Source organism: Homalodisca vitripennis, chromosome 4, assembly GCF_021130785.1.
Source record: "Homalodisca vitripennis isolate AUS2020 chromosome 4, UT_GWSS_2.1, whole genome shotgun sequence".
Lineage (NCBI taxonomy): Eukaryota > Metazoa > Arthropoda > Insecta > Hemiptera > Cicadellidae > Homalodisca > Homalodisca vitripennis.
In genome coordinates, this window is record NC_060210.1 from 84,497,781 (window position 1) to 84,509,036 (window position 11,256).

Genomic DNA, 11,256 nt, shown 5'->3' on the forward strand with positions numbered 1-11,256 from the left:
CGTTCGCTTTAGGTTTTCTAAGTAATATTTAAGAGTTTTTTATTTTAAGAGACAGATTGTTAGTTTTAGAGGATTTTTAAATACTTGTTGTCATACAAATTTAGTCAAGACCACCTGGAATTATTTTTCTCCTGTATTAGAAGTAGGGGTGGGAAATAATGGACAATCCTTAAACAAAACAGTTACTTGGGCAGTAAGGCAAACTAATGTTTAGGAACAGTTTGGTCAGGGCATCTGAAAATTCCAACTGTCTTGAGTTTGACCCCAACTCACACTTTAGGCCTTCTTGAGTTAGGCCATGGTGTGTTATGTGTTGTAGATGACATAGATGACGAGAGTGAAATTGAGAGCGCCATATGTGTAATGGAAAATTATGATGACTCTAGTTTTAAGGATGAAATCTTGTATTATATCTGTGGAGTCATTGTTAGACGAATGGAGAAACAAATCAAATGTAAAGATTGTTGTTATGTACTCCATGCTAATGATTCTGATCTTAGAACATATACACGCCTTACTGAATTTTAAATCTAAGGGCAAATTAATCAGATCAATCAAGTGAGGATGTATTAAAGGTTGTTAAATATGCCTATTTGCTCAAGCTATCTGAGACTAAATACAAACTGTAAATTTAACAATGAGAGTTTGTAACCATTTAACAGGTAGTGTATTTCAAAGGACATTTAAGTAACGATGAATTTACTGGAAGCCATGAATTTAATTGTTAATAAAATCTGTAACTCAATTTGTTTTTGAAAATAATAATATCTCATCACATTGCAAAACAAAAAACCTTGCATGTGACGAAGAAATCTAACTTGGGCATAAGACAAAAACTTAATAAAATGATTTTGTTTTCCAAACACTTAGGACTAAGTTTATCATGTTTGTGAATTGTTTGTGACATGAATTGAAATATACCACAAGTAATAAGAAAACATGTAGCCTACTATTTTACCTAGACTATATCGGTTCCTGTCCTGTTGTGTTAGTTACTGTCGTAGCCTACGGTAATTTGATAACGATTACAGGTTATTGTTTATTAGTAAATTTAACATACACCTCAAATGCTTAAGAAAAAAAACCGCTGTGTAACAACAGATGTTAGAAAATTATGTTGTAAAATTTAATCATATTAGAGGCTACAGGGCGGATTTAAATGCCGCGCCGCGAAAGCAAAACTGCATAGCCTGCTTGTACGCGGAGCGTGTCTTGCCCACTCCGAGCGCCGAGCGCCTGCACGTCAGACGGCAACACCGGAATTTCGGCCCGGTTCTGTAAGCCCCAGCCGCGCGTTCCAGTAGTATAGTTCGTTGGGACCACACGTCGCGCCGACGGTTCGGTTAATTGAGAAGTACAGTTATGTAACGAATCTATTTATATTAAAGATACTTCACAAAAAATTACCGTCAGGTAAGGTTTTTTATGATATTGTAAACAACAAAAGCACAATAGGATATTAAGATCACTCAATATAAATAACATCTTCTAAACAGCTTACTTCTAACTTCGTCTGGTTCTAAGTTTGAAATTGATGAGTAATGCGTATCTTCAGTATTTTTTTTTTTTTTTTTTTTTTTTTTTTTTTTTTTTTTTTTTTTTTTTTTTTTTTTTTTTTTGAGGACGATCGAGACGACATGGTAGGCTAATGTTTAGATAGTCGGACAAGAGCAAGATTGGAACACTTCTTATTTAAGCATACCAACGAATTTTAGCTTGGCTAGAAGCCGTGTGAACACTCTTTTGTGTTTTTTTTTTTTATTTAATTAACATTATTGTAAATTGTTTTCTTCGAAGCGATATGTTGTTGGTTTTCTTTTTAATCTAGACATTTTTATCAGTAGATACTACTATTTATAAATGGATAGGGATATATTTGATCCTATTTTTTTTTAGATATAACAATATAATTAAATCGAGCTGGATCTAAAATTCATATCTGTACTGTGCGCGCATTTTCTCGTGAGTATGTACATATATTAAGTAGTAAAGCATATTGAATTGTAGTGTCAGCTGGTCTGGTTGATTGAACTCTGTGACATCCTTTTCTATGAGGAGTTGTTTCCTGTTGAAAGTCCTCCTGAGTCAGCTTACGGACCCAATAAATCCCCACAAGCCATGGTCAATAAACAGTTGTATGGTTCTCGTAAACAGCTGGTTGAAGGAGAAGTGCTTCCTGAAAGCGAACGATGTATACGCCTCTCTTATTGATCCACGCATCAGTCTGAACTCCGCCAGATCTCTTGTTTCATCAAACCCTTCCATTTCAAACATGACCCAGTCTCCCCATCGCTGGGCTACAATTGCTATGCTTTCATCACTGTTGAGGGTATTCGTCAATGTCTTCCAGCTTTATGTGTTTGTATCTACTTTCAAGTTGATGGTGTGCCAAAGTGTTATCCAAGTTGAAGTAGAACTGAGACAAGGTTTCTCGACAGTGGAGGTACATAGGTTGGGTCCAGTAGTAATCTCTCTCTACCAGCTGCTGTACAGAGTCCACCCTAGGGGAGTAGAGGGGCACTGTCAGTCGAGTCACGATAGAACTAGTCAGGGCTGTCGTGAACAGCAGCGTGAACACCAACCAGCAAGGTAACTACCAGCCTCAGGTGGAACGTGGGAAGCATGCTGATACGATGTAGACATCATCAGCATTCCGAACATTGTGAGGGCACTCTCTATCAGACTCGGTCTGATCTCAGTGTAGGACGCACGGCTATGTCCTGTCCAAAATACTAAACTGGCTATGACAAAAGTGATGCAGGTGAACAGCCAAACATCGTTTTCGAAGATTCCAATCCTTCTGCATCTCAACACCAAGCACCACTTCACTCTGCTCTTGCAGGCCTCAAAGGAAATCAGAAGATAACCTGGACTACCGAGTGTAGAACAGGCCTTCATCAATTGCAAGGAGAATTTCTCTCAAGCAACTCTGCTCAATCACCCTGACCCAAACGCTCCACTCGGACTTTTTCACTGACGCCAGCACCTCATCTGTTGGGGCATGCCTTCAACAACTCGTCAAGAATGAATGGCAACCACTTGCTTTCTTTTCTCAAAAGCTTACTGCAAGACAAATAGAGTGGCCCGCCTACTACCGTGAACTGTATGCCGTCTACTCATCAGTAACATCATTTTAGACACATTTTAGAAGCTCAACGTTGTACTATATTCACTGATCATAAACCATTGACATTTGCTTTCCAACAGAGAAAGGATAAACTTCCACCTGTTCAAGTCAGTCAACTATCATTTATTGCCCAATTCACTACTGACATTCAGCACATATCTGGATCTGCAAACATCGTTGCCGATACTTTCTCACGTGTCGATGCCATTTCAGGAATCACAACTGTCGACCACTGTACTCTTTCACAGGCTCAACGAGAGGACACTGAACTTCAAGATCTTTTGAACCGTGACACAGCATTGAAGCTCAAGAGAATCACAGTCCCTGGTTCAAACGTTGACCTCTTCTGTGACACTTCTAATCCTTCACTCCGACCATTTGTACCTGCTTCCTCTCAGACGACTGGTTTTTGACTCTCTACACAACTTAAGTCATCCCGGCATCAAAGCTTCAGCTCGCCTCATATCTCAACGTTTTGTTTGGCCTAATATTCAGCGAGATTGCCGCACTTGGGGCCCAAACTTGTCAGCTCTGCCAACGTGCCAAAGTTTCACGCCACGTTTCACAGTCCACTAGGAACAGTCAATCCACCATCTGCTCGTTTTCGTCACATTCATGTAGACATAATTGGACACCACTCCCACCAGCTGGCCCGTACCGATTACTGTTTGACCGTTATTGACAGGTTTACCAGATGGCCAGAAGTTCACCCACTTCAGCAAATCACTGCTGAGGAAAGTCGCCGAAGCTTTGGTGAACTGTTGGATATCCCGTTTTGGATGCCCAGAACGTATCACAACGGATCAAGGTCGTCAATTCGAATCTGGACTTTTCAAACGTCTCACCTCTACATTTGGGATTGAACGTCTACGGACCACCAGTTATCACCCACAAGCCAATGGTATGGTCGAACGTTTTTCACCGTCATCTAAAAAGCGGTCATCATCTGTCACCCGGAATCAAGCTGGCTCCAAGCCCTCCCTCTAGTTCTGCTTGGTATCCGAAAACGTATACAGAGAAGATTTAACAACGTCCTCTGCTGAACTAGTATACGGAGAACCCTTACGTCTACCTGGATCACTCCTTGCCAGCCCTCCGGGGGGTTGGGACGCAGTGAAGACATCTCTGACCTTGTTGTCAGGCTGCAACGTCAAACATCTCGCCTTCAACCTGTCTCTGGCTCAGCTCACAGCAAACCTCAGACATTTGTCTTCCAGGAATTATCAACATGCACTCATGTTTTCTTACGTGACGATACTGTGCGTCGAGCCCTGCAACCTCCCTACAGCGGACCTCACAAAGTGCTCAGCCGTGTGACGACAAAACTATGACCATCCAGATCGCAGATAGAAGCTCTAAAGTAAGCATTGACAGAGTGAAGCCTGCTTTACATTCTACCTGACCCTTCCCCACAGCCTCAACCAAGAAGCGCCCACACACCGGCACACAGCATCGGTACACCTGCTGCAGACCCGGACAACGCAACACCAGAGTGCGCTACCAGATTTGGTCGCAATGTGCGTTTTACGGCTTGCTCCCTGACTTCCAGTCTCCCTAGGGGGCTCATGTAGTGTCAGCTGGTCAGCTGATTTTAAAAATATAATTTATTTTAGTATTGTAAAAGATATAGACCACCTGTTTTGTTTTGGTCATTATTATAAAGTTAGTTATGATCTTCTTCTGTAAATACAATACTATTATTTTGACTAATTACATATCTTTACTTTCTTAATTAGGGAATTATTTAGTAACATATCATTCCCTATAGAATTAATAGTTGAGATTTCACACGACCTCTTAGACCGGAAGTACGAGGTTACTAGAGCAGAAGTAGCCGCTTTTTGATCGAAGTAGACTTCTCAGACCTACGTATATTTCCATGATCGGAGCCACAAGGCAAACTCAGCGATGGCTCTGAAATGTAATTCATTCGAACCAGAAGTAATCCTACACGAGCAAAACTGAATATAACTCGTAGATGTCGCCCACGGAAATGAATTTTACTTCGCACTCCTAGTTCCCTACACAGAAGAGTCCAGAGTGGAAGCAGTACGGCTACTAGGACTACGCGAGCTGTAAGCTGACTACCATAAGTCTAACGTATCGCCCAACGTTTCACCACTAAGCCTGAGGAGTGAGACGAGTGTTCATACGTCTGCATTACGCCTAATATCGGTCTTTAAGTCGACTTAGCTTCGACTCTCGCCTCAACACCCGTGGAAGTTTTTTATTTCACCCGACGCTGTTTGCAACTTTACCTCAGGTATTAGCCTTCGCCAGGGATCTTGGAAGACACACTAAATAGTCAAATTACGGGGCAGTTAATTTTTATTACAGCCTAAGCTATGTGCCGGTAAAAAAACAAAATATTGATCAGCTGAAACTGGAATTTCAGGTTCTGTTCTTATATGAAATTGCTGGAAGGTGTAGTGTAAAAGCTTTTTTCCGATTACAATTATATTATGCAACATCTAATGAGAGTAAAGACTATGAAATAAGAGTGCCGCATCGTTATTAGTGTAAAGTAAACGGCAGGGGTTTGTTTGTTAAATGTTTCTTACATATGTCATGTTGGAAAACTCTCGAAGAGATACATTTTGTATTTTGATACGAACTAATATTTATATTACAATTAAATATGTAAGGCTTATAACTCAGATATATCCATTGCAATAACATAAAATAGTAGTAAGATAATTCCGTAAGTGTCTAACAAAAAAATTGCTTAGCGACTGTGTCCACAACATTTATGAGACTATATCGTGTGTTTGAGACTAGCTGGGTCAGACTAAAGCAAGTGAGAGAAATGTCCGAGGTCAGATAATCAAGGTCAGGAGCATTCTCCAAGACACCATAAAGCCATTGGTAGACACCATTCTTACTCCGTGAAATTAATATCACACATGAGGCGTGAAGATAATCGAGTCCATAAAGTGCTCGTAAAGCTGGAGAGGGTTGAAATCAGGTGCCCCGCAGGGTACCTCACTGTTACACTTTTGTTTCTATTGAGAGAGACGAACAAAATTAGTTTAGCATATAAAATTCAGGAATAAAAAAGGCTTAAAAGATGAAGAATAAGATTTAGACACCACTTTACCTTGAGTCTAAACACATTTCTATAAAACCTCTTGGTTATTAATATTTTTTCGTTCACAGCACCCATTTTCAATCCCATTGGCTTTTAGCAGGCAGGGAAAGATACAAGAAGATTAAATTGGCATGCGTGTGCCTCAAGGATTAAAGTGGCGAGGTGGCTGAATGTCTTCGTCTCTGAACACATTTAGTGACTGCTGAATCTGGCGGATTGTCCGGATTAGAATTGGGGCACTCCGGATTACAACATGCTACTACATGGCTACCAGCTTCTCGTCTATCAGGAGTCGGAGAGTGGCTGTCACAACCGTGCCACATCGCAAAACCTGTCTGTTACTTCTGCAGTGGATGTCTAAAAGTTCTTCCTGGATATCCTGTAAGTGGTCAGGTACTACTAGTACTACTCTGAACTCAAGTAATGTGGCTATTAAAGGTTGCGTTTTACTCTATTAACATTCCGTTATCCTGGAACGAAGAAAAAGATCGTTAACGGCGCTTGCTGTGATGAACGAACTGGTTTTTACTCGCTGGCACGAGCCTTGAATGTTCTTCCAATCAATACCTATAGTAATATCTACCAAGTAACGTTGATTTTTTGTTATCGTGTGTTTTTGTTTACTTCGCACTTAATACTTACTTACTGTAACGATTAACCTCAAGTATAGCATTACATAAAAACTATTTATAAAACGCTAAACAAGTTAACACGTCATTACACACCCTGAGGCAATTTCCTTTAACTTTGCAAATGTAAACGTCTCACGTCATACCGCCTCTACACACAACGCTAACAATTTGCCGCCCACGTATTTTTCTGCCATTGTAACACATAAGCCAATTAAAATATTAAAGGACGAACGTAAAATAATAAAGTAAAATGTACGCCTCTTAGCAATTGCTCACAACAGTCAAAATACACAGTCCTCCATAACATGCCCATTAGCAAACTGAATTAAAAAAAAAAAAAACTGAAATTAATGATCGAACATTACTAGACTGACACAGCTGCAGACTGGTTTTGCCCAAAATCAGGTTGTAAAAGAAGGGAAGGATTACAACATGGATGCTCCTTCCCCATTTTACCTAAACAAAAGAAAATACGAGTATTTACGAAAATATACCTTTGTGGCATTTCTCCACGAGGCTTAACGACGTGTGAAAAATCTGCAAATGTATCCGTGTTCTAATAGGTTTATGTATAATTTGTGTAATACCTACAAGTTCTTATAATTGGTTAAAACTTTAGTACAGTATCTGTTAAACTATTTTCAAAATATGGACGCTACATTGGGGATAAGCCCATTCTTCCCGTAGCAGGTTTAGCGAAGGTAACTGATACCTGACTTGCAATTTCTACCAAGGTCTGAGGCGCTGTCACGGTAAGTTCAAGGTCTTAGGACCTGAAGTCAGAGGACGTCTGATTCATCAATATTTTAATCGTACTCGTTTAATGCTTGAGTGAATTTCCATTGCACTATCGTTCACGGGTTATTACTACAGTGCTCAGGCTATTCGCTGCCTAAACAATATTCGTGCTCGCTAGACGAGATCTTTTCAAACCAACCAGATTGATTTAATTGTCTTTTTGAGGTTATATCAATTAAGCACATACTTAAGACCTTCGCATCTTATTAGTTAAGTGAATTAAAAACAGCGTCAATTTAATTTGTGAAAGAATATTATTAATAGGATTGTTACAGCTCTTTCTGACAAAATGTGACAGTTTACATTTTATGTATATGGGTGTTTTTGTCTTAGTTGTGTTGGTAAGCTGACTCTATCTTTTTAACTATTAAACCGTCGGTCATTTAACACGTCCACTACGACGTGTACCATATAGGGCATACGCGGTCTTTAACGTCGTGTACCCGATGCGGTACACACCGGGGCTTCCGAAAAGCGCAACGTGCGCCCGTTGGGGTAGCCTACATGTTACTATATATTTCTTTATTGCGTTTTATTGTTTGCCTATCTTTTGTGGTTTGTTAGATGTGATCCGGCGCGTAAATAAATACCTTAGACTATGTTGTACCTCGTCAAGTGGACGATTGCTTAAGTTTTTTAGGAAAGTAAATTTTTAGGTAACCCTTCGGGTACACGGAGAAACATTGAAAACCATATTGAAATAATGTTTTTTTGTGTGCAAAATTGCAAATCGTACATACATTTCCCGTTATACTTATACATTTAGCATAAAAATCTTCTAAGGATTTTTATCACTATCATTAAAAATTCAACGGCTAATAAAAACCCGCCGTTGTGAACGTTTTAAGTGTATCTATTCAACTAAGTGTATAATAGTAGGCCTAATATTGGGTGGCACAAAAGTGGAATTCCAAAAAATATGCAATGAGTTGTTGAAAAAATTATTGAAAGTGTGAAGCTTTCAATGGTTTATTTTACAACGATGTTAAATCTAATTTAAAATCACAAGTGAGGTAAATGATTCAAGACCAGCACAGTGAAATGTGACAGATGACCTAAACGGAGAAGCTTTTCGTGAACTTTGGTGCGGTGAGCAACATCAGATATTTTCCGGTCAATTGGGTGCAAGGCGAGACATCGTGCGGTCAACCGCGACTATTATCACCTCTCCATCCTAGAGACCGAGGTCTCTGGGCCGGTAAATATATGGACTTGGCCGTAATGATAGCAATAGTGCGGTCAGCAGATAAGGATGGAGGACAGAGGCAAACCGTGTTATTAGCCGTCATGTATCCGATAATTTTTGTTAGCATAAGATTAACATTGGGAAATATGTAGTCTCGTAACTTTCCTACTTTCTAAGCAGTTTATTTTCAAGGATTCTCCTGATGGGGTTCCCTTGGATTATATGAAAAAGATTTTAATTTTAAAACCTCTTATAATGGCACCAACTGTTTTAAAATTACATTTAACAAGGCATTCCCGTTACCTTATACATTGAAAAATATTTTGATCAGTTTTTCACTATACAAGTAACATAGTGTTGTACAAAAGTACTATAAAGGTAAAAAAAGTGAAATTTGATTTCAGCAAAAATTTATGCTTTGAAAATATCTGAGCAAAACCCTTTTTTGAATATATCTGTAGGATGTACCATAGCATTGACTAAAAACGGAATGCGTTAAATTACATTGTCTACGTGGAACTGTTCAGTTACCACTACACGTTTTTGGAAGTTCTGAAATAATATTATTTTAGACTTTCTGCTTTTTAATTATGTAATTACATTTATTATTGTTTTGAAAAACCATCAATAGCAGTTACACATAATATTATAGCTTATTGTCCATTAAGCGTTTTATAAAAAAGCGTAAAACTCGGTCAAAGGTCATGAAAACGTAGTAGAATACAATGGCGGCCATGAATGAAACTAACCTAATTGTCTACCTATGTCTATGGCGGTTTTGAAAGGTTTTAAATGTTTAGGTTTGTTGGCCCAAAAGGAAAAATATATATCTCGGCTTCTCTAAAGACGTAGAAGAGTTTTATTTTACTGCTGTAATAATAAAAACACATGAAACAGATAAATTGAAACAGTACTATTAGCGTACTTTTATTATGTGTGTGTGATTTATATCACAATCCCTTGGTGTTTGTTGGTTGTACGCATTTAATATTCCGAGTCAGTACATAATAATTTCACATATACAAGCATCTAGTTCCGTACATTCAATATTGGTTGGTTATATCACATACACAGTGAGTATGTGAAAGAGAGAGAGAGAGTGAGAGACAAAGAGAGAGTTTCTTGTATAACATGCGCATCTCTGGAGAGCCAAGTGAAGTATTACCGGAGGATCTCCTGCCACTTTCACCTATCAGAACCACCGCCTTCTGATTTATCTCGCTGCTTTTGCACTCCTTGTTTGTTTATCACTCACTAGTTACCCACACTCCACAAGCAGGATGTGTCAGCTCTCACGTCCCTACTCCTTCACTTCGTTTAGATATGGATACATTAGAGTGTTAAGTACTTTGCATAACGTAAGAGTGTCTAACTATAAATCCTCATGGAAATCGTCCTAAAGCCTGGTCTTCCCTGAGTAATTAGATCTTGATAAACCAAACTGTTGTTCAGAAAACAATGATTCTCCAAGTTAACTTTATTCTGTATTAGTTAGAAGACCATAGCCACTTCTCCACATAACTACTCTACGCGTGAACGCCAGGTACATTCAGAGACGTCAGTATACCGTAACTTTCTGTCGTCTCTATCTCTTTCTGTTCTCCAATGCATTCATTCCCACATTGGAAACTTTCAGATTTCAAAGGGGACGATGTAAATACAGCTCCCTTCACATCTCTTCTTTCCTGATCTCCAAAGGAATGTTTACTTTGCAAAGTCGGGACAACTCAGAGGGATTAATTTAAGTTCAGCTCTCTTCGTGCCTGTTCCTTCCTAATATGCAATGAAATGGTTTTACACTTTGTAAATGTGGGGGAATTCAAGGGGAAGGATTTAACTTCAATGTCCATCTTTCCATTTTTGCTCATTAGGGATATTTTAGAGGAATCTATGTAACTTCAGTTGTCTGTTGTCCTTGTAACGTATCGTTCTTTCCATTAATAAATTAAGGTAAACTACTTTATTCATTTCATGAACTGAATATTTCTCTTACTGCAAAGTGTTTCATACACGCACAAAAGGCAGTGGAATTGAACTTGACATATGAATCAAAATAGCCGTCGTTTATTGATTATATACATTTCAGAATTATCCAATCTTTTATTGGTAAATCTCTACTCGTAGTTACAAAGTAACGTATAATAGGAAACGTTTGAGTGGGAATCTATTCAATCTATCAATTTAATTGTTATATTTTTCCACGTTGCAATTACAAATTTAATAGTGTTGACTATACCAATGGCTATGGTATGGATTTGTTTCAATAACAGAGAGTAATTATTTTAACATGATAATCTGTTTGCATATGCAGATATGTATGAAAACTACTTTTGTATATGCCAGCTTAAATAACACAAACATATACTATACCAAAATGCAACAAAATACAGTGATTATAACTTTTGCAAACTACATCAAAAGTGTT